This window comes from Ursus arctos, unplaced genomic scaffold, assembly GCF_023065955.2.
Source record: "Ursus arctos isolate Adak ecotype North America unplaced genomic scaffold, UrsArc2.0 scaffold_22, whole genome shotgun sequence".
NCBI classification, from domain to species: domain Eukaryota; kingdom Metazoa; phylum Chordata; class Mammalia; order Carnivora; family Ursidae; genus Ursus; species Ursus arctos.
The window spans coordinates 8,671,365-8,699,180 of record NW_026622897.1 but is presented as its reverse complement, the minus strand read 5'-3'; the positions used below and the strand labels follow the sequence as shown (position 1 = coordinate 8,699,180).

General features: G+C 44.8%; 1 long non-coding RNA gene across 1 annotated transcript in view; it reads right to left on the bottom strand.

Annotated features, from left to right (window-relative positions):
• The window catches only part of LOC113260058 (uncharacterized), a 119,665-nt gene that overhangs the window by 52,318 nt on the left and 39,531 nt on the right, over positions 1-27,816 (bottom strand). Inside the window, exon 5 of the long non-coding RNA XR_008961013.1 lies at positions 23,617-23,747. This is a non-coding gene — a long non-coding RNA (uncharacterized LOC113260058). The remainder of the gene's footprint in view (positions 1-23,616; positions 23,748-27,816) is intronic.

The window sequence follows — 27,816 nt, the reverse complement described above, 5'->3', positions numbered from 1 at the left end:
ACTCTGTTCAAACCACATCCAGCATTTGGAAAAATAATACAGCGCAGAAGGTAGAGAAATCAGCAACTGCCCACTGGGGGTGACTGGCGCGTGAGAAGTTCTCTTCCCTCCAGAACGTTCTCTCCCACCAGCTTTAAATGCCTAAAATATTAGAGTGAGAGTTTCATTCCCTTGGCTGAAGGCAGGGACAGCAAGAGGGAGGTACGTGGTATGTCCTCCTGCTCCCTCCTCTGCGTTGCTGCAGGCATCCTGGGCAGCCTGGAACTCCTCCCTGCCAGATCTTGCCTGTGCACCTGCTCCTCCACAACCCAGGCAGCCACGGCCCGACTGAACCTCCCGTGAGGTTTTCATCCCATTCAATATACCTTCCCTTCCCATACTTGTGGGTTACATGAAAATACTTGAAATAATTCAGAAGTCATGCAGAACAAAAAAGTATGCTAAGGGAAAACAGACAATAGCTGCAAACAAAAGTAACAGACTGCTGAAAACTACTGAAGCTGGTGGATATGTGTGGGTTCCTTATACTTCTGTCTCTACTTTTGTGTGGTTGAAAATATAATACAAATTTTAAGGAAAATACATGTGTGTGTGTGTATACACACACACACACACACACACACACACGCACATATACGTTCCCAGTGTTCCTCCCTACCTGGTATCACTTCCAACAGTTATCAGCAATTTAAATTATAATATGAATGATTTTTGGTTCTTGTATTTTTTTCTTTTTTGAGAACATATTTTGATAGTAAAAGAATAGAAACGCCACTGAACTCTCAGTAGGCAGGAGAAGGCTGAGAGCTGTGGGGGTAGATGGGGAAGAGGGGCAAACATACTTGCGAGGCTGGGGTCCCTAAACACAGGGAAGGGTCCCTAACTTTGCAGAATGCAGGAGCTCCTCCTGTTTAAGAACAATCAATCACATCGGGTTTGGCAGTTTGGTGGAGGTCCTGACCGGCCACTTGCTCTCTGCATCGGGGACTTCTGAAGCGGTCTCGTCTTCGCTATCACCCACCTCTGCTTTTTGCACCAACCTACTTGAGTGTTAGAGGCCAAGGTCTGGCTTTGAGGTATGAACTTAGAAGTTTGTGGGCTGGCCCACCTGCTGTTTCAATGGACCCAGTCTTTAAGTCAATGACTCTGTTTTTCTCTCTGATTCCAAGGATCTGCTCTCAGCCTCCTGCAGTTTTAGGAGACTTCAATTCTTGTCCATAATTTATTGAAGCATCAAGCTTCTCAAATGAGGCCATCCTTCAAAATATTGTGAAAAGGGAGAAGTTGGTCTTCCTAATCCACCAGCCCAACAGTTCCTTTTCCTATCAAGCCCCTGCTAAACTCAGGCTGTTCCCCTGATCAAAAAACAATCAATAAAAAAGCAATTCTGCAGTAAAAACATCAATTCCTAAGGCACTCAATGATAGGAATATGGTTAAATAAATTGGCATTATCCAGATAATGGAATATTCATGCAATTATTAAAAAGGATGAACTAGATCCATAGGGACTGATATGAAGATCTCAAAGATACACTATTAAGAGTGTGGTGAAAGTCCAGTCCTATGGGCCTGAATTCATTCCCTGCATAGACAGGAAGAATCTTACCTGTTAGTAACCAGAAGTGATCACTGACAAAGCCTCCCTCTCAGCAGAAAGCCAAACCTAAATGATTGAGCACAGGGGGATGGCGGAGTTTGAAAATGGTCTTGTGCCTTGTTCCAGGAAAAACAAAAGCTATTCTCCTCTACGTGCAGACCTGACAGCAACTGAAACGAACAAAGTCAGGCAAGATTCTCTGCATATTTATGCCTTTTGGGGATGGAAAGCAGTTACCTTAAGATCCAAACCTCTAAGTTTCTAAGCATCCAGCATTCTTTATCTTCTTTCACACCTGAGCATTTCAAAGATCTTTGAAATTGCTGAGAGACCCCCCTCAGGCCAGGGACAAAGAAAGAAAGGAGGTCTGGTGCATCCCAGGTCTAAATTCCAAAGAGGAAGTTCTGTGCCCTCAGGTGGGGTGAGTGAGTAAGTATGACAGCGCTGAATGTGAGGTGAACCTCAAGGGGTCAAGTTCCTTCCCTTCACACTCCCATCTGGATATCTTCTTTTTATAACTCTTCTCTCCTAGAAGTTTTGAGGTTGCCTTAGCAGGATATGGCAGAGACTGCCACATCTCCATATTCTCCAATCTTCGACTGGGCAAATGGCTGTGTAAGATAAAGACCACACTTCCCAAGCTCTCTTGCCAACTGTGGCCAATCACCTAAGTCCTGGCCAAAGAAAAGTAAGAGGATATGGTCAGTACAATGATAAGTGGGATTTCTGGGGAGAGTTCTTAGAAAGATTCTGACTCCTCCTCCTTCCTTTTTTCTGCTGGCTGGAATGGCTGGAGTGAGAACAACAATTTTGTACTTTCCACTAGGTGCAAGCTTCATGCTGAAGATGGGACAACAGACGAAGATCCTGAGTTCCTAATGATCATAGACCCACTACACTGGTTTAGGACAGCCTATATGTATTAGAGAAATAAACTTCAATTAAGTTTAAGCCACCATTGTGTTGGATTTTCTATGAGCCATAGCCAAGCTTAAATGTGGCCAAGAGAGATAGAAAATCTTCTGAGATCTTCCGCCTTAAAAGAATCCAAGACCTTTAGCAGATATGTGTGTGTATAAATCTTTTCAGAGTTCTGAAACAGCTCAGCAGTTGTTTTATGCTGCATGGAACTGAGAATAAGATTACCAAAGAGGGTTCTAGAAATGGGTCATGTGCCTCTTCCTCTATTTCCCTAGAAAAATCTCATTCCTGTAGCTGTCCTAGAGACTCTGTTCCCTTTTTCTCCAGCCCACCCTGGGATCACTGGCCAGACTGCAGAATCTATGGGCAGTAGGTAAGAAGAAGGCTTTCTCAGAGTCTCTGCTTTATTTCAGAGCAACTTCCATTAATTCCTTAAACAATGCAAGTGGCTAGGTCAGGATGTCCAGTTATAGTGACCAATGACCAGTGCTCCCCTCAGTCTTCAGATAAGAGCTCCAATTGTGATACTGGACTCCTTATTCTTTTTTCCTTCCATAACCCAGATTTAACCCAGCTTAAGCCAAAGTTAAGCAAAACTTAATCAGAACTGATTCTTCTTTTCCAATTCACCGTCTCAGGTAGAACCACTGCCAAGATGAGATTTTCGTGAAAAGCCATAACAGGAAAGACCATCATTCTCAAGGTTGAACCCATGGGTATAATAAAAAATGTGAAAGCCAAGATTCCTCCCAATCAGCAGGGACTCATTTTGCTGGAAGAACAACTGGAAGATGGATGCACCAATGTCTGATTACAACATTCAAAAAGAGACCATTTTTGCTGTTGAGACTTCATGGTGCTATTAAGAAAAAGAAGTCATCCCACATACTCCCAAGAAGAATAAGCATTAAGAGAAAGACAGTAGAGTTGGTTGCTCTGAAATCCTGCAAGGTTGATGAGACTGGCAAAGTTGGTCTCCCTCTTCAGGGGTGTCTTTCTGGTGGCTTCTTCATGGCGAGCCACCTTGACACACATGACTATGCAAGAGTTGTCTACACCTTGCTTCAGCCAACCAGAAGACAAGAAAACACGTGTGTGTGAATACAAGACCAGAAGGACTTTGAATACGGAACTGAATTTCAATGTTTTAAATACAAGGATCTTATTCTCAAAAAGACAAAACTATAGTAATACAGAACAGATCAGTGGTTGTCAGGGGTGACGAGTGGGGAGAGCATGTGATTGCTAAGGGGCAGCAGGAGGGAGCTTTCTAGGGTGATGACAGTTCTGTACCCTGATTTGTGTTGGTGGTGGTTCCACAAATTTATATGTGTTGAAACTCACAGAATTACACATCAAAAAACAACAACAACAACAACTCAAACTCACTGAATGATAGCTTTTTAATTAAATTAAATTTTTAAAGTTCTTTTCTGAGCAGTTAAAAAAATAAACAGACCCATAGGCTAGTTCATTAAGAAACTAACAGTGAATGTGTCTAGACTGCCAGCATCCAGGTGCCAGTCTTGCGCTGTACTTCACACCCAGAGGTCATGTGTCACGTGGAAATGGCTGCAGGGATGAGCTCTTAGGTCACAGGGGGCCAAGCCCCTGGTGGAAAGACAGTAGGACAATAACTGTGCACAAAAGCTATTATATCTTCTTACAGAGAGGCATTCTCTGAGCACAGTGATTCACAGGAAACCTCCAAAGTGTGCAAAATAAAGCAGCTTGCAAAAGAGAAAAAGAAAATGCTCAGCTGGCTCCACCTGACTAGTTAACCAGAAAAGTTACAACCACCAAAAAACACACACAAAAAAACCAATCATAAAAACCCTATGCGTGATGTAAGCATCACAATCTAGTCTCAGTGGGTGCCTGCACAGCCACAAAGCTTCCTGCCTGGAGGCTTCCAATGGCTCACGGAAACTTGGAACCAACCACAGAGCTGGGAAGGAGGTTGGCACATGGGGAGGAGAGTTCCAGAATGAGGTTACATTTCCCACCAGCACAGTATAATGAGAATGCAGAGACAAGATTAGGTTAATTTATGGACAAGTATAGAATTTGAGATTTCTGGGGCGCCTGGGTGGCTCAGCTGTTAAGCGTCTGCCTTCAGCTGAGGTCGTGATCCCAGAGTCCTGGGATCGAGCCCCACATCAGGCTCCCTGCTCAGCAGGAAGCTGGCTTCTTCCTCTCCTATTCCCCTTGCTTGTGTTCCCTCTTTCACTGTCTCTCTCTGTCAAGTAAATAAAATCTGAAAGAAAGAAAGAAAGAAAGAAAGAAAGAAAGAAAGAAAGAAAGAAAGAAAGAAAGAAAGAAAGGAAAGAAAGGGAAAAGAATTTGAGATTTCTTACCTATCTGAGCTGGGGGGGCTAAGATTGGTGCCTACCATGCAAACAAAATTCACACACGGTCACTGTCAACGACTAAGTAGTATTCCTTTTTTTTTTTTTTTAAGATTTATTTATTTATTTATTTGACAGAGAGAGACAGAGAGACAGCCAGTGAGAGAGGGAACGCAAGCAGGGGGAGTGGGAGAGGAAGAAGCAGGCTCCCAGCGGAGCAGGGAGCCTGATGTGGGGCTCTATCCCAGAACCCTGGGATCAGGCCCTGAGCCAAAGGCAGACACTTAACGACTGAGCCACCCAGGCGCCCCAACTAAGTCGTATTTCTTCCTCCCTTCCTCACCCCCTTCCTCTCCACAATGCTGTCTGTGCCTCACACCGCTTCCCTTCAGCCCACCGGGGAGAGCAGGGACAGAGGGTTTCCACACATGGTCCAGGGAACAAATTCAAGGACCTTCCTTGACTCTCCACTTGTCTGCCTCAGGGCTTTTTCCCTCTAAATCCCAGTTATTAAGAGCAGCCTGAAGGTTAAGGATTAATACCCTGAAGGGCATCCCTCAATCAGCAAGTCCGCATCAGGATTGAGCCCAACTGCCCACTGCAGCTACCAGCTCACTACTGGCTTTCTCTTCTCCTGTGTCTCCCTCACCCCTTTTCCTTGGATCACTGACAAACTAAACTCCTCCCCAATCTCTGTTTAAGGCTCATCTTTTGGGAAATCCCAAACTAAGACAAGTACACCTAGATCATCCCTCTCTGCACCATCTCACTCATTCTGCGATGTCCTACAGCCATCTCCTAGAACATAATTGCACTTTTCCATCAAATGCCAATGGCTGGGAAAACTTAAATCTCTTAATGTCAGTACATGGACTAAGGTGTCGGGCTGTTTCTAACGAGGATATTGTAGCCACCTCCCCTGCGTCTCAGTTGCCTTTAACTATTTCGGGAAGCTGCCTGAGCCTCTCGCCCCCAGCCCAGCTTCCCTGCATCCCCCTGGTTGTAAGCAACACACCCTGCTTGTTTTGGTCTTCTGCCTCCGTTTGTGCAGTGAGCCCCAGGGGGCTCGCGCTCTGAGGATTTAGGTGCCCACTGGAGGGCTTGCAATGTCTTCACTAATTAGGGAGGTGAAAGGGCCATGCAGGGGAGACTCTGCTCCCGCATCTGACACCAGTGTTACTCCAGGTGGCACATCCTTCTCCCCCTCCCACATCTGTCTGTTCAAGCCCACTGCCTTCCAGCCACAACTGCTCAGGTTAAGACGCATCAAGATGGAAAGTTGCCACTTGATTAAGATAAAAATAAAATAATCAAAATACATAACACATTCCTCCTTAGAACAGATGGCCGGGGAGCTTGCCTCATAAAATTGAACATCAAAAATGAATCAGGGGGCGCCTGGGTAGCGCAGTCGTTAAGCGTCTGCCTTCGGCTCAGGGCATGATCCCGGCGTTCTGGGATGGAGTCCCACATCGGGCTCCTCCGCTGGGAGCCTGCTTCTTCCTCTCCCACTCCCCCTGCTGTGTTCCCTCTCTCACTGGCTGTCTCTCTGTCACATAAATAAATAAAATCTTTTAAAAAAATGAATCAGAGGCTCATCTTGCTGCATAATCAAGAATTTGCTCACTGTTTGTACTACAGCCAGGCGGGAGTTGGAGATGCCATCGACCGAGGTAGAGACGTAAAGAGAAACCAAAGATTCCATCATGAGCCTCTCCTGAGCCTTGTCCTCTGCACGTCAGGTAACACGAGTCTACATCAGACACCGTGTCAGTGTATGTATGACAGGGGGGTGGGGATAAGAGGGTATAAAGTAAACGGAAAATGTGTCAGTTTACCCTTTCAGGAAGACCTGCAGCTACCTTTTATCAGACTGTAACTGTTGACATTTTTTCCTAAAGAAAAAGTATTCCAGCCACCTCATGTTTTTTATCTCATGGAGACATCCCAGCCCAGACACTTGTCACTTTACTCCAGTTACAACATTTTAGCATATTGCGTTATGATTTATTTGTTTACTTAGCTCCCTTGAGCTCTTTGAAGGCAAGGATAATTTCAAGGATAATGTGACTTAATATCACAGAGCCCAGCAAAGACTTCAAATAAACGTTTGATAAATGAATGAACAAAAATAATCAGAATTATTGGAAGAGCCTCTCAGTTGATCTAGCTTCTTCCGTTCTCTTTTCTCCCTTCCATATGGCCACCAATTTCAATCCCTCTAAAACTTACAATGAGATAGACCTATAGGTGCGATGAAATCATCTCCACAGTCAAGTGAAAAAGGCAGATTCAGAGCAATGCATGTATAATACATGCCTAATTGATTTAAAAGAAGAGGAGGAATATGTATGTATGTGGTTTATATATTCCTAAATACTCCCACCAGAGGTGACAATATTAAAAAACAGCTGACTCTAGGGAGGGGTAGCTAGAAGCTAGGAATGGAAAAGAACCTTCTTTTTTCTTACATATCCCTCTGGACTTTTAATTTTTACCTTTGTGTATGTATTTCTACTTTTATCAGTTTAAAAAGTCAGTGGACAATCATTTTAAGCATCACGGGTTAAATTACTCTCCTACTCAAAAATATTTGACTACCTATTTTCCAAAAGTCAGTTAATCTCATGAACCCCAGTCTGACTTTCTAACCTGTCCCTAATCAAAGCCCTCTGCAGAACCTCTCACTAATGTTCTAGTCTCTACATGATGGGATCGTTTCTGTTATTCCTCAGAGCTGTTCACAAATATACCAGTTCTCCTTCCAGGCACATGGCTAACTTAAGGGCTGTCATATGTTGTGCCCCTAATGGGCAGGGATGAAAGACAGAAGTGTTAGAAGCTTGTGGTAGGCATGTTCTAAAATGGCGTCCAATGACCCTCATTTCCTGGCATTTACCCACTTGTGTTGTCCCCTCCCCTTGAGTGTGGGCTGGACCTAATGACCTGCTTCTGATGAACAGAATACAGCAAAAATAATGGAATGTCACTTCCAAGATTACGTAATAAAAAATTGTGGCTTGGGTGATGAGCATTAAGGAGTGCATGTGATGTAATGAGCACCGGGTATTATATGCACCTGATGAATCACTAAACTCTACCCCTGAAACTAATACTATATGTAAATCCATTAAATAAAAAATAATAAAATAAAATAAAGTAAAATAAAATGGAGTGTGGCTTCTGTCTTGCTGGCATGCTCCCTCTCTCTGGCTCTTTTCACCTAGCAAGAAACTAAAGGTGGCCTCCGGCTCTCAGTCCAGCAGTCCTCAAGGAAAAAACTCCTGTGAACAGTCATGTGAGTGAGCCTGGAAGTGGATCCTGGCCCTGCTAAACCTTGAGATGACTACAGGCCCAGCTGACACCTTGGCTGCAGCATTACGAGAGACTGAGCCAAAGAATCCAGCTAAGACCTACAGAAACAGTGACATAATGAATGCATGTTGTTTTAAGTCGCTTAGTTTTGGCATAATTTGTCACACAGCGATGGATAACCAACACAGAGCCACTGCATCCTTCCTTTCCCCTGCTGGGGTGATCCTCAAAGTGCACGTTGAGACGGACCTCATCCCTGAGCAGCTATGATGAGGACAGCCTCCAACCAACCCCCCTGAACAAGGAGGGGGACCAAGATACAAACCACTGTCTATTTGGGCTGGTTGTTACGGCAGTACAACTTAGTCCATCCTGACGAATGCATGACATATGTGAAAGCACTGCGGAACTTTAAGGTACAATCCAAATGTAAAGTATTACCATTACTACCTGAACATTCAGCACCCCTACATCCTGACCTGTGACCCCATCTCTCAAGCTACTCATCAACTGTTCTTCATCGGGACCTCTGCCACACACTACTAACAACCCCAGCCCATAGCAGTCAGTCCCCATTCTCTGAGCACTAATCACCCCATATTCTCTTTCACATGACTTATTACAACTTTAACTAACCATATGTGTATCTACTTATCGATCGTCTATCGTCCTCACTAGAATATAAACTCTCTGAGGACAGGGGTCCTACTGGATTTATTCATCACGATGCTCCCAGCTCCTGGCACAGTATCGACAACAAACATTTAATATTCAGATGAATGAATGAAGGAGTAAATGAATTCATACACTCTTATCCTCCTGTGTAGATTCATTTTGACACAATCATAGAATGTTTTGCTAGTTATTTTCCTATCTGACGTGTTTATGGATTGTGTCTCCCAAGGAGATGATGAGTCCCTTGAGCATGAATCGTGTCCTTCACGTGGCCAGCACCCCTTGCAGTCATAACACAACATGCCTTATGATGCCCAGCACAGTGCCTTGCTCATGGTTAGAACATAGCTGCTAAATTAATGATACACCAAGTGCTCTACAAATTATTGATGAATAAACTAATATAAAACAAGCATATGCCAATACAGTGGTGTGAATAAAATTCTTAAGGAAATAACAGAGCAAATGAGTGCAGAGTATAAGTTTAGAGCAGACAAGAAAAGAATTTCTGCAGGAGAACTTGGGCATGAATTTGCAAGGAGGCAGAGAAATGACCTTGCATTTAATTGGGTACTATGCCAGGCACCAAGCTAAATGCTGTGCATGTGTTATTTTGCTTCATTCAAATCAGCCCTACATGGCAGGTGCTGTTATCCCCACTTTACAAATGAGGAAACAGGCTCAGAGAGGTTAAGTGATTTGCTCAAGTTCACACAGCTAACAAATGAGAGGACCAACAGCAAACCCAGATCTGCCTCTCTCAAAAACCCATCTCTTTCTACCATTCCAGAACATAAACTTGGATTTAAGCTTGGCTGCACCATTTATTGACTACATGGCTTAGACAATTGGTTTAACCTCTCTTGCCTCCGTTTCCACATTGGGATTAATCATAGTACCTACCTCATAGGGTTGTTGTATCAAATGAGATAACGCATGTAAAGTGCTCAGAACAGTTCCTTGGCCAGGGTAGGCACTCAATAGCCATTATTATAATTTTTAGAAAATGGATTTCAGGAAAAAAAATAAATTTTTCCCCTCCAAACTTCTTTCATCGACACCTACTTTTATCTGGAATTCCTACAGCCTGAGCTTTAGGACTGCAAGAAGAAAGGAGTTTCAGTGACATGAAAAGACATGTGGGAAACCCAAGGGCAGATTTCATCTCATCTGCACCCCCACAGTCAATTCTTGCCCACTCCACACATTGCCCTTCTCAGCCTAGAGCCTGAAGCGCTAACTCAAGAAGAGGCTAATCTGACAGATCCTCAAACAGGACTGGCTACATAATCTGCAGGGTCCAGTGCATATAAAAATGTGGGGCCCCTTTTACAAAAGGAATTAAGATTTTCAAGACCATGCTAGCATCACATTAAACCAAGCACAGGGACCTTCTGAGCCCGGGGCTCTCTGTAACCTCATACGTCACACACCATGACACTGTCCCAGTTCTCAAACCTCTCCAGAGGGGGCCAAAAACAGCTGGGAGAGTCTGACGGAAATAAGCCAAGCCCACTGTGGCTTCCCCAACCAGGCAAACTGTGATGTCCAAAACTCCCTCCTGCAAATTAACTCAGTATTTTGATTAAAAATCATGATAAACTTGTGAGTGCGACAAAAGAAGAATTTGATGTTTTAATACAACTCATTAGAGCACCTTTATTAGCTCCAGAAATAGAAAGAGGATATAAAATAGAAAGATTAGTTTAAAATCAACACTGCGCTGGTAAGGGCGGCTGTGATTCGAGGAACATTAATTGCTGGGTCGTCTCATTACTGATTAAATAAGAAATCTCAAATACCATTAGACAATTGTGATTAAATCTATGTCATTCTAATTGAATGTGTGGTTTATTGCCTTCCACTGAATCAGCAGGTCACCTTCCTGTTTTGTATATTTGGAAAGGGCACATCTATGCAGTGACAGCACACGGAGCCATTATTTCTCAGACAGCCCTGAAACCCTCAGAGTTGTATCCTAAAATATGGCTGTGTTTGCAGGTGGGGAAGGAGCGCGCCGTACAATAGGGAACCTGAGATGAAGAAAATAAATCCCACTTAATGTCACGGGTAGGCACTTTTCCCTCGCACCTCATTACCTGGCTCTGGCTCTTCTGACTCTAGCATCGTTTGCAGTCCCTCCGGTCTTAGAGTCATTTGAGGACTAGGGGGAGTGGGGTATCTTGGCTCAGAGAGGAAGCGCTGAGTCCTTGAAACTGGATCTGGCTGGGATCATGAGGAAATGAGAAACCTTTGGTCTAATCTCTCCCTCACTTCTGCTAACGAGCCTGGTCAGAAGAGTCTTCTATGGCCCGTTCTTTTTTATTTCCCAAGGACAGGATACAAAATTAATTTTGTCACCACTCTGACTGGTTTTTGCTACCCACCTATCACATGGGACATCGGCTATAATCTCCCCACCCTGCTCTTACTTTGCCTGGATTAAGAGCCAAGGTGAATTGGGAAAGCAGCCGGCTATGTGCCTGGGAGCAATACCGCCCCACATGGCACATCATTCAGTGAGGGGACAGGACAGCACCAGCCCCAGGCCACCCAGGGGGATTATGCAGTAGGTTAAGTTGTTCTTAGTAGCCTTTTACTGCACACACACACACACACACACACACACACACACAGACATACACCACACACACACACACGCATGCGCTGATCTTTCTAAACTCCAGACCTGGTCATATCACTACTCCACTTCAGGTGAAAGCTGGCTTTTTCCTACTAGCTGGGCCTTCAAGGTCCCTCACCACCTAGCCCAACCTCCATCTCCTGGCCCCCATCTCCCACTGACACCCCAAGCCATGGTACATACTCTCAATAGACCCAACACAGTGACTCCCCTGTGTCTTCGCTAACACCGTCTGCTCTGCCTGGAATGCTCCTGTAACTGTTATCAGGATACTTGATGGTCATGCAACCCTAAGGTCCCTAGAAAGGAAGAGAGAATTTCTCCCCCTCTGAGAGGTAAGCCATCATTCCTAAATTCTAGGACTCCCCTACCACCAGGGGGCAGTCAACACAGTTTTAAGTTTCTGTTCAAAGGAGGCAACAGGAGGTGTTGGCTCACTGGCAGCCTGTTGGTGAAGGCTGAGATTTGGCAACCTGGCCGTGTGGTGCCACCAAGGGAGCTGCAGTGTGATGTGACAAGACGGCTGCCACCTGCAACGCTGCTCATCCTCCAGGGGACCAGGCTGGCCTTCCCAGGAAGGTACCACACGGATGGAGGAAGGAAGGCTGTGAAAACAGCCTCAGGTCCCTGCAGACTGGAAACCACAGACTAAGACCCACACCAGTTCCCGGGTTCTGGAAGGCCATCAAACAGGGAGTGCTGCCCCAAATGATGACCGGATTTTAGATGTCTGGTCAACCCTGGCTGCAAGGGAGTCAGAAGTAGAAGCGACACGATTAGATACTTGTGTCACCGAGCAGCTCACACCAGATCTGCCTGCCCCCCTTGCCCACACAATGTCCTCCCCATCCTTCCGTGAAGTCCTTCCCCACTGCTCCTGCCACAGCCTCATGTCCTTTCTCCTCAGGAAGAGCGCCCACCACACTGTGTGCTGGCATATCCCCGGCTGGACTAGGCCCATCTTTGTACCCCAGTACCTAGCGCAATGCCTAACACACAGTACTTGCTTACTGAATATGGAAAGCAGAAAAAAAGGAGGGAGGGAAGGAACCCCAGGCCCAGATCACGAAGCTACCTCCTCCACATCACCAAACCAAGTCCTGTCCCAGCCCTCCACCCCTGCTACCTCCACCAGCCCCTGCCACCTCCACCAGCCCCTGCCACATGCGCCCGTAACACTCAGAGTCCCCACTATCGCACTTGACTCACAGAGAGGCAGTGAAATATACCGGTCACAAGCCCTACCTCTGAAGCCAGTGCCTCTGATTTCAAATCCCGGCTCTGCCACTTAGTAACTGTGTGACCTTGGTAAATTATTTAACCTCTCTGTGCTTCATCTACCATAAAAGGGATATAACAGCACTTAATCCACAGGGTTGTTATGAGGGTTAAACGAGTAAAGCATGTAAGATATTCAGAAGGATACATGGCAGGTAGTAAATGATATCTTATGATTGCATTATGATGATCTACTTGAAAACTTCTCTTCCCATGAAACCAGGAGCTCCCTGAGAGTAAGAACTGTGTTTAATTTATTTTTACATACCCAGTACTTAGCACAACTCCTGGCCTGGCTTAGCAGAGGCATCAATAAATGATTGACGGATTAATGAATGAATGATACAGATTGTAAGTCAGAGTGCAGTCTTCTGGAAGCCTGTGGAAGAGAGGGCCCTGAGGGCTAGGGGTGGTGGTAGCTTTAACACTGCTTGGTAAGGGGCAATCGAGTATGCAGTGGGCTGGGAGAGGTGGGGTGCCCGGACCTCGATGGAGGTATTATAGGCCAGAAGGTCTCAGGATTGAGATGGTAGGCCCCTGGGAAGGGATGGAGACAAGGAGCTGCCTTTCCCTTCCTCTTCCCTCCTGCTCTGTATTCACGTCCCTTTCCTCTCTTTCCCCTTTCTCCAGCTACTTGCTTTCACCTCCCCTCCCATCCTCAGGAAGAGCAAGATAGACAAGACAGAGCGAGGCTAATGAGGAAAGCAGGCTGGGTCACTACTACCGTGTGGGTCGATCACAGACAGAAAAGGCGTATACTAGGACGTTTCTGCTGCTGCGTTCAGCCGCCCCTCCCGGCCGGCATTTCTGTGGGCAGAAAAGGCATCAGCACTTCTGTGCAGCCTGAAATAAATGATGAGGGAAGTACAATCACCCGATTGACAACCTGCCTGCTAGGTGCTCATACAGGAAGGCTTTCTTTTCTATCTCATCAATTCTTCTTTGGTACAAAACAAAAATCAATAACTCACTTCAAATTTACAACTTTCCCAATTTAGAAGTTCAACTTTAAACCTCCTTTAAATATGCTGTCCTAACTCGGGCCTCAGGTCTGGAGCACAGATTCCTTCCTCAGGGTCCAACAGCAGAGCTGAGAGAGGCCAGAGCCTCAGCCACCAGAGAAGAGAGTCTGTCTCTGTGAGAATTTGTTGTCAGAGGCCCCAGCCCATTCTGGTTCAGAAGCTCATTTCATTTCTGCTGTGCACTTGGTAGGCTGGTAGGTCTGACAAATTGTCTTATCTTTGTCTAACCTTTGTTGGACCCATGCTGGCTTCGGGGTTTAACTTTAATATATGGCTTCAGTTTAATAGCAAAGTGGTTCTCTTAAAATGTCAGATTGTAAAATGCTGAGTCATTTACCAAGGAAAAGGCTGGTCCTGAGTAGAAATTAGAATCACTGGGGCACACAGAATAATACCACATATCTTCAGTCTAAATAGTGGGAGACAGAGCTTAAGTTCAGATCAAATTTAGAAGGCAGCTCTGAGCTCCAAAGGGACTGTTTGCTCTGAAACACAAGAATGAATCAGATAGAAGGATAGAAGCATCAGTTGAAATATCATGGCTCCTAAAAGCAAGCACGGTGGTGTGGATGTGACATTCAACATGAATGTCCTTAACAGCTGATGAAGGTACACTGAATGAGACAAAACTACTACAAGCAAGCAAACAGAGTCAGAGGTGTAAGAAGTGATCCCGTCCTGCCTGTGTGCCTAGAAGACTCTTTTATTTTTGCTTTGTAATTGCACCATCTTGACATTTGTAAGTGAATTAAACTCCCCAGCAATAATTGTTTCAGACAGGATCATGACCGAATCCCAAAATCAGCAAGCTAAGATACGATGAGAAACAGGATTATTTAAAGAATCTCCCCCACAAAATACTTATTCATTACAAAGGTAAAAATTCATTCAAAGGTAACTTTACAGGGGAGAAACCCGGCTGTTGCTACCTGGCACAAAAGATCACCGTTGACACCACTAGTAGGAGACAAAGAGAGGTCACGCACCTCCTGAGAGGATGTGCTGAGAAGGACACAATATCACATCCATGGTATTTTTGCCAGAAATGCATAGCCTGGATTTAAATCACAAGGAAACATCATATAAGCCCAAATGAAGAACATTCTAGAAGATAACTAGCAAGCACTTTTCAACAGGGAAAAGGTCATGAGGGACAAATTAAAACTGAAGAACTGTCCCAGATGAAAGGAGATTAAGAAGACAGGAGAAAACATAACATAATAAAAAAAATTTTAAAAAAATAAGAAAATCAGTTTTGGTACACTACCATCCAATCCACTGAGGCCATTCAAATTTTGCCCACTGTCCCAACAATGTCTCTCTTCTTTTCCAGTCCAAAATACTATACAGGAATACATTTTGCATTTAGTTGTCATGTATCTTCATGTCCTTCCTGTCCAATAGTCCTTTAATTTGGAATAGTTCCCCATCTTTTATGTCTTTGACAGTTTTAAAGAGCACGGCACTTACTTTCAACAGGGTGGTCTACAACCTGAGTCCCTCTGATGGCAGGAATACCACAAAATGCTTTGCTTTTCCCAGTGAGTCTCAGCAGGAGGCATGCGATAGAGACTCCTCCCAACCCTGGTGGTTAACCTTAATCACATGATCTTGTTTCTTCATTTCACCATTTCTCCTTTGTAATTGATTAGTATTCCAAAATCATGCCAATATCCTCTTCTCATCAAACTGCCTCCCACCAACCTTAGCATTCACTGAAGACTCCTGCCTGAATCATCCACCTCTATAGTGGGTGCCAAATGGTAACCCTCTATTTCCATCATTTCCTCTGCCATATTGCACTGGCATTCTACTGTTAGAGTTTCCCTTTCTCTCCATCTGTTTATATCAACGTGAACTTGTAGATTCCTATTTTACTCAATGGATTGTAATCCATTATCATTGTTTATTTTGATGCCCAAATTGTCTCTGATTTGGCCACTGGGCGCTCCTTCAAGCTGGATCTTAACAATGCAACATTTGAAAGTATGCATGTTGCTAAGATTCATCCATGCAGTAGCTGTAATTAATTCATTTAGACTCCGTTGTAATATGCTATTTTGTGAATATATATGTCAGTTTATTCGCTCTTCCATTGATGGACACTTGGGTCGTTTCCATGTTTTGCTATTGTATTTTACTATTCCAGAACTCTAATGTTGAGTTGAAATGTATTCAAATTTTGGATTCAAAAAAAAAAAAAGAAGACAGGACAGGAAATGCAACACGACCCTGGATTGGATCCTGGGCCCAACGAAAGGCATGAGTGGAAAAGATGGCAAAATCTGAATTAAGTCTGTAGACTACAGTATTGTATTAATGTTAACGTCCTGCTTTTGATCATTGTATTCCAAGTTATGTATGATATTAATATTTGGGGAAATCTGGGTGGGGGGGCCTATGGGAAGTCTTTGTACTGCTTTTGCAACTTTTTTTCTTAAGTCTGCAGTTAATTAAAAATGAAATTATAAGCAACGATAAAGATGGACGAAGGGACCCTTGTTCTTCAAAGCCCCTTTCCCCAGTCTCAGAGAAAAAAGGATTTTGGTACTTGTTGAAAACGTAAGAGTATGATCCAAAATCTATGAAACCAGCTACATAAACAATGAAGCATATGTCATGGGTTTCTTTTTTCCTGTAACTGTGTAAAATCTGCAAATTTTTCATCAAGATGGACAACGTGAGCTTTGAAGCTAGAAGAGTTGGTGTGAAGTGAGGTGGAGTGTCTCTGTGTTTTCCCACAGAGCAAAATAAAGCCGGCCAACACCACCGCTTGGAGACCAGGGACTTTGGCAGAGTTTCTCTTGGCTCCAACTCCTCCACAATAAAAAGGATCCTTCCTGGTGCCCGTGCCGAGAGATACGGAAGGGTACAAACTGAGTGTCACTGTTCTCCCACAGAGTGGGGCATAGCAGTACCACGGCTACACTGGGAGCTTCCTGGGCCACAGGGCTGCAGCTCACCTGGCTGGAAGGGTCAGCGGCCTAAGCAGCTATTCCCAGCTGGAAGAGCTGTATTTGAAGTCTCTGGCCTCGGGGGGCCTGGCTGGCTCAGTCGGTCAAGCATCTGACCCTTGATTTCAGCTCAGGTCATGATCACACGGTCGCAGGGTCGTGGGATTGAGCCCCACGTGGGGCTCCTTGCTCAGCAGGGAGTCTGCTGGAAATTCTCTCTCCCTCTGCCCCTCCCTCAACTCCTCCCCCATTCAAATCAATTAATCGATCTTTAAAATAGAGAAATAAAATCTCTGGCCTCAGTCTTGACACCTCCTCTAGGGTTTCCTCATCATGCTGAGCAAGGCCTGGGATGGTGAGGGTCCTTGGCAAGGGAGAGGACAAGCCCCACACTCATGTCACCACATGGTCATGTCATTTGGGATTTTGAGCTAGTTCCCTGCAGCACCCCAAGTCCACTTTCTCATCAGCATGCTCCCCACTGCCAGGCTGCTGTATCAAAGGCAAGATTTACATTTTACCTCAACGACCTGGAGCCACATGTGGCAAAGGCAGAGATTTGTGGCAGGTGGCTGCCTGGCCTGGCAGGAGACAAGGAGACTGGAGGGCTTGGGTCCTACCAAGCTCTTTTTCATGGAGACTGGGATAGGAGCCCCCATTCCACCCCAGCCATGAAAGATCTCACTTATTCCCCATCCACTGTACTCACACCTGCTGCGGCCAGCTCATTCTCAACCCCCTTAGAGCACACACCAAAAAATTGCTTTTCACTCTTGAGGAGGGCACAGAAGCCTATAGCTCCTCTAGACCCTGCACTGCCTGCTTCAGAAGGCAGGGGCCAGGCAGGCAGCACTTGGTAATGTCTGCCCGTCAAAGTCACTTTCTGACTTGGCCATTCTCTCTTAACCCCTGCTCCTATCCCAGCCTGTCCTCCAAGGGCAAATGGAGAGTGGGAGCCCACTTCCCAGCCCTCTGGGTGCTGTTCTCTCTCTCCCCCAAAGAGATACGACAACAAGTGTTTAGGGAGCCCCGCCTGTCAAATAAGCCACATCTGTCAAGAGCAATCCTCACGAGTCTTCAGCGTGAGACAAATCAGAATGCAAGTTCTGACCTTAGAACAGTCAGCTGTGCATCCTTGGCTAAGTCACTACCCTTTCTGATTCCAATTACCTTATCTGTACAATAGAGATGATATGTACCTTACAGGGTTGTTCTGAGGCTCAAACAGGAGGATATCTACAAAACACCTCATGCAAGGGGTGGCACGTGCCAGACAGTAAATGTTTAGTTCCAAGCTCTTTAATAATATAATCCTTGTTAACCAAGCACACCAGGCTCTGATGCAGGCACTTGACCTACATCATCTCGTGTAATCTCTTCATAAACCCATGAGGTAGCATTCTTCATTCCCTTACAAGGTCAAGTAATTTGCTCAAGGTCATCCAGACAGGAAGTGGCAGAGCCAGGACTCAATCCTTCTGATCCCAAACACCAGGCTTTCTGGTCTTCACAGCATGGGCGTCGCCCTGCTTTGTCATACATCAGGACTGAGCTGACATCAACAAACAGGGCAACTGGGAGGCACAAGATCCTGGAACCAGAGCAAGTACAGAAAGGTAGCCCAGTGCAGGAGGCCCACTGCAGGAGGCCCAGCAGCAGACCCCATGATGGAAGGGAAGGACCACCACAGCTCCAAGGACAAACTGATGGAATCTCATACCAGCTTGGTTGGGGGCAGGGAGTCGAAGGGGGCAGCACATCCATCTGGCTGACTAAGCACTGCTGGAGAACCTGGGTCAGATGTACTCTAGAGCACCACATCATTGGTATGAGGGAGTTACACCGGTCAGACTACCTGGCTATTCAAAGTGTGGTCTGGGATCCGCGGCATCACCTGGGAGCTCGTTAGAAATGCAGAACCCCAGGCTCTCCAAAACCTCCTGAATCAGGTGTTGAACAATATTCACAGGTGTTTCTTATGCACACTGAAGTCTGAGAAGCATGGGGTCAGAAGGTGGCTGGTCCTCAGCCACTAAATTGGGGAAAACATACAGCAGTGGCTCTTAACCTTGGCTGGACATTGATTCACCCCAGGGAGCTTCTAAAAATCCCAATGCTGGGGCCAATTCCTGTTCACTTAAATCAGATTTTGTGAGGGCAGGATGCAGGGATCAGTGTACTAAAACTCCCCAGGTAGGCATGAGAATGTGCTTGTTTGGTGTTTTCGTTTGTTTTCATTTTTTTAGAGAAAGACAGAACACAAGCAGGGAGGGGCAGAGAAAGAAGGAGAGAGAATTGCAAGCAGGCTCCACATTCAGCACGTAGCCCAATTCAGGGCGCAATCTCATGACCCTGAGATCATGACATGAGCCAAAATCAAGAGTCAGACACTTCACTGACTGAGCCACCCAGGCTTCCCGAGAATGTGCTTGTTAAGAGGAAGAAATCTGGAGTCAGGTTAAAATTCTGACTCTATATATTAAAGTTGTCACCTCGGAGGCGCCTGGGTGGCACAGCGGTTAAGGGTCTGCCTTCGGCTCAGGGCATGATCCCGACGTTGTGGGATCGAGCCCCACATCAGGCTCCTCTGCTATGAGCCTGCTTCTTCCTCTCCCACTCCCCCTGCTTGTGTTCCCTCTCTCACTGGCTGTCTCTATCTCTGTCAAATAAATAAATAAAATCTTTAAAAAAAATAAAATAAATAAAGTTCTCACCTCAGGCTCATGACACTGAACTCTGGAGCCCTCAACCCTATAGCAGCAACAATAACAATATGCAGCCTGCAGGGCTGCATGTAAGGATCCGTGACCCAGGAACCATGAATGCCCTTGCAAACTGTAAAGTGCTATAATGTTGGTACCTACGCTTTCGCTTTTCATGTCACATTTCCTCCGCAGCACAAAACCAAGGAAAGGAAGCAAGGCCTCGTTTCTTTTGGTTTCATCATTTAATTTAACCCTAATTCATCCTCACAAAGTCCCTGGAAGGCACACAGAGAGAAAATCGCCCATTGGATTTGCCTTGCTTAGTGTTTACTGAGTCCCCTGCCTACCCTGGCCCCCATCTTCCTCGCAACACCCCACGGTGTGTGCATTCTGAAGAAAGAGGAGAAAGAGCAGCTGGGTCTGACCTCCAAGCAGTCTGACAAACCCATCGGCCCTTCTTGCTCCAAAGTCCTGTCCAGGATGCGCACAGATGAACTTGTCCTATGGGCTGGGGTCAGAAGGGCTACTTCAGTCTCACATCAGGATGGGTCAGCTGCAAGCTAGGACAGGAGGGTCTGCTAGAAAGAACAGGGACAGGGAGAAGACCTGCATTCCTGTGTGGACCTGCAGGTGGGGGAGGGCCAGGTCCAGAATGTTAGGCTGAACTCCAGTGCTATCCCCAACTTACCTATGCCATCAGATGAATTGTTCAACTGCTCTGAGATCCCACCTCTTCTCCTGAGGTTGTGCTACAAATCTCTATTAACCACTGGAATACTGTTGGAAAGTTTTGAATAGTCCATACAATGTCAATTAATAAAGAATGCCTTATAGTTAGAGATATTTGATCATATTTAAAGCACTTGCTAAATGGTAAACAAAGTATTATTATGACCATTTAAAAATTTTTTAAAAGTTGGATTTGGGTCCATTGATAAGATTGCCCAGTCTTGAAGTTTTATATAAAAGGTGGTGTTCAAGAATAAAACCCAGGGGGCGCCTGGGTGGCGCAGTCGTTAAGCGTCTGCCTTCGGCTCAGGGCGTGATCCCGGCGTTGTGGGATCGAGCCCCACATCAGGCTCCTCCGCTGGGAGCCTGCTTCTTCCTCTCCCACTCCCCTGCTTGTGTTCCCTCTCTCGCTGGCTGTCTCTCTCTCTTCAAATAAATAAAAATAAAATCTTTAAAAAAAAAAAAAAAAAGAATAAAACCCAGGACTTCTGACTCTTAGCCCAGTGCTCTCCTACACTGCTAACTGTGGCTGGATTCCACTGAGTGCATCCATGAGAAACATATTTCCACTTCTACCTCCACAGAAAAAAGCAACGGTGGCAGGTGTGCCATGTCCAGTTGTGACCAGTCCTGCCTTCACAATAGAGAGAGTTCAGTTTCCAAGTAAACCACTGCTAGAAAGAAAGTTTGCAAAATGTGGATTTCATATTAAAGAGTCTTTCTGATTGGAGGAGAGTGGGAACAATGCCAGGGAAAATGTAATGGGAGACAGCTGGAGATGCAGGTGTGCAGCCTTATAAATGACTCACAACTCTTCACAGGAGCCCCGAGACCCACAGCTCAATGGGAAGACTGGTGCTCCATTCCACCCAAGTAACTCGCAGGCCTGAGAGGAGGATGATGGCTGGGCATTCCAGCTCCCCTCAGGACAGGACCTAATGAGCTTTATTCCGAACGCCAAGAGTGGTAGGCACCTTCAGAGAATCTGCCCAGATCACAAAGAGCCTCTTTCTCTGGGAACTGACTCCCAACCTTAGGTGGAGCCAGCAGTCATAGGTAACTTCAAACACATATGCACTTGTCTTCACACACCCAACCACTGATGACTGGACCAGTGTGGTCACCTGACCCAGGCCACGCCCATCAAATTCTCTTTCCCTGGAGTCTGGAAGTAGGGCAGGCTCCAGGGAGAGGCATCCATCCATCTGAGCTGGGTTACGTGAATGCAGAAGAGGAAAACTCAGGAGCTATAACTCATTCCAAGAACACAGAGAAGCAAAGTCACGGGTACATCCCGAACAGGATTTTGTTTACAATTAATGTTTCTTTTGGAGGGAAGCAGAGGAAGAGAGTGAATGGGTCTAAGTTCCTAACAGCTTCCAGAGCTCCTAGTCCCAACTCTTAAAAGGCCCAACTGTGCTTAGATTCTGTAGGATCCTGCTGCATCCCAATATACTCTATATCTTTTCTTTTCTTTTCTTTTTTCTTTTCTTTCTGCCTTCTCCCCCCTCCCCTTCTCACAATTGGCTGTGGTTAGTTTCTGTTATTAACAGCCAAAAGAACTTTGAATAAGACCCCAGGTCAGAGAAATAACCCACCCTTTGATGACTGACATGGCTACATGCTACCAAAGAAGTTCACCCCTGCCTCCTCCAAAGACCCATGGGACAGAATTTAGAAAAATATCTGAAGACAACTTTGGACCCAGTGGATGTTTCATGAAGTGCTTTAAGGCAAACGGAACATTATAAATAAGTAAACTGAACTAATCTCTAGACCTAATTTTTAATAAAATAAATCCAGGTCCCCTTTGAGTTTAAAATGGCATCTGGCTAGACATTTCTGATGAAGTGTCTCTAAACGTCTCCCTAAATTACTTATGACACAGAAAAAAGACAAAATTCACAAATTGAAAATGAAAACTCATCAACATCTAGAAGGAATTTCTATTAACTAAATAAAGATAATGAAGCTGAGCTGCATTGAGACAGACAATCTATGTTTCACCTTGTAAACAGAGTAGCCTCATCCACCTGAAAAATGATGGGAAGACTTCACCTTTCTTCTACTTTCCACGCCCACCTCAGAGACCCAGGACCAGAGCAAACAAAAATCTGGCTCTTTACTCTGGATGCTACTTTGGGGGTGGGCCAGAGAACTATTGCATCTTCCCCAATATACCCACATCCTCTCACAGAGTACAATTCCTGGGAAGGCATGGAGCAGGAAGTAGAAGAGGACTAGCAATGGCACATCACATTTTGGAAGGTATTTTGTCCACATATGATGCTTTGTAGGCAGGATGAAGGCAGTATGTGCTGGCAAATGAGATTTTTACATACTCCACCAGTTCTGCATGTTACAGGCAGAAGTAGGAGGAGATCCCAACAGTAGTTCAGCAGGGCCACACAAGATGAATCGCATCAGCTCTGGGAACTACAGCGGAGCTATGCACTTCACCTGGCTCTCCAGCTACAGACCTAAAAATTAGGGTCGTAAGCAAAGCCAAAGACAACCCACACTTCCTCTCTGTTAGCAAGCACCAAGTCTCCATAGAGCTCTACTTGCTTAAAGATAAGTAAAGTGAAGAGGGTAGGAGTAGAGGGGGGACCTTCGTGGGGCCTACAAAAATAATACCACCTTCAGGAATGAGAGCATCACCCAGAACCCAGAAGACTAAGAAAAAGAGCACACCTCTGAAGATGATTTGCTATAGAAACCAGAAGAAAATTTTAGGAAATTGGCATCTATAATATGAAAAACATAATGTGGCCCTGTGAAGTTGAAACCGAAAATCATACGAAAAACAAGCTGAAATGAACAGATAAGCTTCAAAGACTGCCACCACTGATGACATTTTAGTTCTTACAAAAATGTAATGGCAGGGGAGGACTCCCTTGGTTATGCTGAGCCTAACTGTGATTCTTTTAAAATAAACAATTAGACAGAACTTTTAGAACACAAGAAACAGCTAACTGCTGTTAAAATATTAAGAGTAGAGTTTTTTAAATAGTTCATCAAAACAATGTTAAGCAATATTCCATTATTATCCACCCAAGTTTCAGCCCCTTGCTAGTGAGAGTTCTTCTCTTTTATCAAATGTCTCGGCAAATCAGAACACCACACACCCACGGGAAAGACTGTATTCCGAAACGTTTTTTTGGCAGAAATGATGGGAGTGTTTAAATCCAATAATAGCTTTATTACCTCATTTGAGATAGTTTCTTTGTTGAAGTTACTCTTCTTTTTGCAGCAGCAGTAAATAATTAAGAAAGCACAATTCAGAGCAGTTCTTATAGAAGTCTTTTAGAAAAGATACCTGATGATTTCAGAATATGTGTTATCACAGTAACTTCAGCTGCTGTATAAACACATTCAGTATTTGTATACTGGATGAAATATAATAAAAGTTGATCTGTCACTTACAAAACAGCCCAAGGCAAATGTTCCCAGTTTTCAAGAGCAGCTCTCCACCCCTGGGCACCCAGGCTAACAGAAGTTCTGCTGTCTTCATCATGTGGCCTCCAAGGTTGTCCTTGTCATTTCCTGGCACTCAGCTGGAATGGGGGGGAAAAGGCATGGATGAACGCTCATTGAACATTCTTATGGGGAAGTCCTATAAGTCACACACATCCCTTGGGTTCACATTCTATTGACTAGAGCTCAGTTGCGTGGTAAATATCAAGGGGCTTCAAGCCTTTAAAGGAGAATTTGACCAATGAGGTCTCCCAAGAACAGATGGAAGGGAAGCTGATTTTGACTTTAAAAAACTTTTCTAAGAAAATAGAAGTATTAAGTACTAATTAAACAGCATATATAAAACAGTAAATGAGTGGAATTCACATAGCAGAAAGTCAAATAAGTATTATGGATGGCAAACTCGAGAAACGCTTTCAAAATGCAGAGAAGGGAACAAAAAAAAATTAAACTACTCTGTTTCACTGATTCTAAGACATCCATTTTTCCATGTTAATACTTTGGAAATCAGGTTAAGTCTTATAGTCAGTGGCATCTTACAATCATTTGGACCAGAGAGCTATCATGGTGAGGTTGGCAACTCCTGGCCATGGGCAAACTTGGGTCTCAGCTGTTCATGTTATGAGCACTTTAATTGAGTTATGTACATTCTTGTGATTACATATGAGTTTAATTGCTATTTGAAATGTCTTTTTAAAGATTACACTATGATTTGGCATTGAAACGAGACGTTATTGTGTATGCAGAAAGGCATGGGATTAGAGCAGCAGGAGGTAATTTGATATTACTGAAGCAAATATCTGTTATTGGAGCAATGGCTACAATTGCTCCTTTTTCTTCTTTTTCTTTTTTTTTTTTTAAAGAAAAACCAAGTACTTTACAGGACCTAAGCAAGAGAAAATTCTCTTGAAGTGATGTGAACGTTGTGATGTTTTATAATAGAGATGTATGCAAAATGGACTGCCTGCCACATGCCAAGCAATGCAATTGAAGGTAGGAGAAACTGCCAAATTCCCCAAAATAGATGAAACATTTCAAAACAGGAAAGGGCCTGGTGCAATCAATTTACCAATTTCACAGGTTTGTAATTATGGCATTATGTCATATTTTTAATTGGCAGCATTTTTTTTCTTCCTCATTTGTACACAAAATAATAGTGCTTCTTACAACCAGTACTATCTTAGATTCAAAAAATAGAGATATTTAAAGAGAAAATGATAGGTATGGAAGACCAGGAATAGAGATACAGCCTAAGAATTATGTTGCCAAAGAAAAATCCAGAACGGTCAAAAAAGAAGCAAGTATCGAAGATATAATTAAAGAAAACTTTCCAAACAAGGATGGGAAGAGGGGTACCTGGAAGAATTAAATAGGTTCACCAAGTTCCAGGTAAAAGGAACCAAGAGAGACTCATACCCAGAAATATCCTGACAAGGTTTTAAATTACAAACAAATAAAAAATGTTTTTCCGTATACATCCAAACCAAAAAAAAAAAAAAAGGAGATATCTATAAAGGAATAAAAATCATGCTGATCTTAGTCTTCTCTTCCACAATGATAGAGCAATGTCTGCAGTTCTGACATGAAGAAGATTTAGACTCAAGAGTTTTACTCACAGGTAAATTTTAGTTTTTGAGAGGAGACAACAAAAAGACGTTCATAAGAGCTCGAAATGGCTGCCACTCACATATTCTCTAAATCACTTTAAAATATATTCTAACTGCACAAGTGACGAATTAAAATTAGGAGCTCAAAAATGGGAAAATCAGAATATGAAAGGACTAGCAGTGAGCAGTGAAACCAATTAAACACAGAGATGGGTCTAAAATAATTGTTTAAATACAGTTACAAGAAAGACTATGTGTCAAAAATACTCTGGAACCAGGGGACATACAACAACAAAAAATATTTAACAATAACCCAGATCCCAAACCTATATTTACCTAATAAACTTTCAGGTAGGAAGGGGCAAAAGAGGGAAATAAAAATATACAAAAGTCTATATCCTACACAGTTGTGAGCCTAAAAATACCATTTTATTCTTGACTAAACAGAGAAATATTGATTGGTGTTCACATGTATTTTTAGAAACACATTACATAGGAGAGTAGGAGACTTTCCTTAAAAAGACAAATAAAACTTCACCCCTGCCTCAAGATATTTGGTTTGAAGACCTCTAGACAGACAACACACAGGATGCATTTTAATTTGTTATAAAAATAAACAAATGTTAAATTCTTTGAAGAAGCCTGTGGAGAACCAGTCTCCCAATGATGTTTACACGTCTCTGCTGACCGATATTTTCTATTTCTTCTGCTAAAAGATCACTGAAGTCTGGCATGAAAAGATGCAGAATCCTGCATCAAGGTGGTGCCCTCTCTACCCAAGGTCAGTGTCGCCCCACTCTGTCTTGTGTCGGTGTAAGATGGGGCAGTCCTCAGTCTGGATGGCCTTGTTCAGCAGAGTCGCTGGTGGCACCCAGAAAGACACAAACATTCACCAGGGGGAAGCGCCCCCAGGTACTGTTGTTATACACACAGCACCCAGGCCTGAGGTCAACACCTACACCAGGTGTTTTCATCCACTCTCTAATTGGATGCTCACAACGACCGTAGATAGGCACCATTCTGCCCATGTTCCAGATGAGAACACTGAAGCCTGTTTTTCCAGAATCCAAAGACTATTTCCCAGAATTACACAGCCAGTAAGGGGGGTGGCAGAGAGGGATGTCCACACCTGGAATTTCTGGTTTAAAAGTTCATCACTCCATACATACCACATCGTGTCCCAAATTCAAAGAGGGAAGGAAGAAGGAAAGGGAGTGGAGAGATTGATTTCATAATAGATCAAAATATTAGTACAAGTGCTTTCTCTTTCACAAAATAATAATTATAATAATAGTAACCCAATGCGCTGGATTAATCACACTGTGCTAGCACCCCATTAATCCTCTCTAAAACATTCACAAAGTGGATATGGGTCTGCTTTTTCTCCAACATCAATGGTTCTGAGACCTTCCCAGAGCCTGCCCTGGTCTCTAAGGTTTGATTAGGAAGTACCACTGGGCCTTCTGTCTTCTTTGTTTCTTGAGTACTCTGAGCTAACCCTTCTCTTGCCAGGAAAGAAGTGGCATGAAGTCACTGATTTACCCTAAAAGAGTTCAAGGTCTAATGCACACTGCTCCTTCCCAGAGCTTTGAGCAGAACAATAGTTAAGAGAATGCACCTGTAATAGTGAAATTTTAGACACCAGCAAGGGAGCTATTTTTAAACCTCCCTCCCCCCCCACCACCACGGCCACGCCCCCCCCAAATCTTCACATCACACCATATTGAGACCGTCAATATTGGCTCATCTCGGTGTTAACCTAACTCAACCTCTTGTTCCCCCACAAATCATGTGTAGAGACCAAGCCGGGGCATAACATGCCATCAGGCCGCCGCCTAGAGCACCCGATTCTGTCTCCGCTCTCCGCGGCTCCTCCTCTCCCGGGTAGCGGGCGCCGCCCGTGCGTCCCCGAACTGCCCGCGCGTCCCCGAACCACCAGCGTCCCCGAAGCGCCCGTACGTCCCCGAGCCGCCCGCGCGTCCCCAGCCACCCGTGCGTCCCCGAACCACCCGGGCGTGGTCACGCCCGGCTGGGAGGCTCTGCGGCGGCAGCGGCGGGCGGACGGCTGCTGCCACCTCTCGGCCACCCCTCTCCCAGCCGTACCCAGCCATTCCCCATCCTCCCTTCCCACCCCGCCCCAAAACCGTCTCCTGGCATCTCGGGTCTAGTCGGCGCTTGGCTGGAGGAAGTGTGTGATCACTGGGCCTGGGAGGTCGAAGACATTCCCCCCAGGGACTTCCTGTGGATGAAGTGTTCTCCTTTCGGGTCACTGCCGTTGTGCACCCAGGAGGGACGTGGGGATGAGTGCTGCCAGCACCCACCCCGCCTAGGGTTCTGGGAGGCAATGTGCCTGCACCCCTTCCCCACCAGGAGATCCGGAAAGGCCACACAGTTGCCCCGGGGCCAAAACCTTGGCCCCCAGGTACACCGGATAACAGCCAGGACCCCCAAATCTGAGCTATCCTGGCTGCCTAAAGGAATGTGGTTTAGAACACAGGTTTTTTAACTTAGACTCCTCTGTCAAACACACTAAATTAGAACA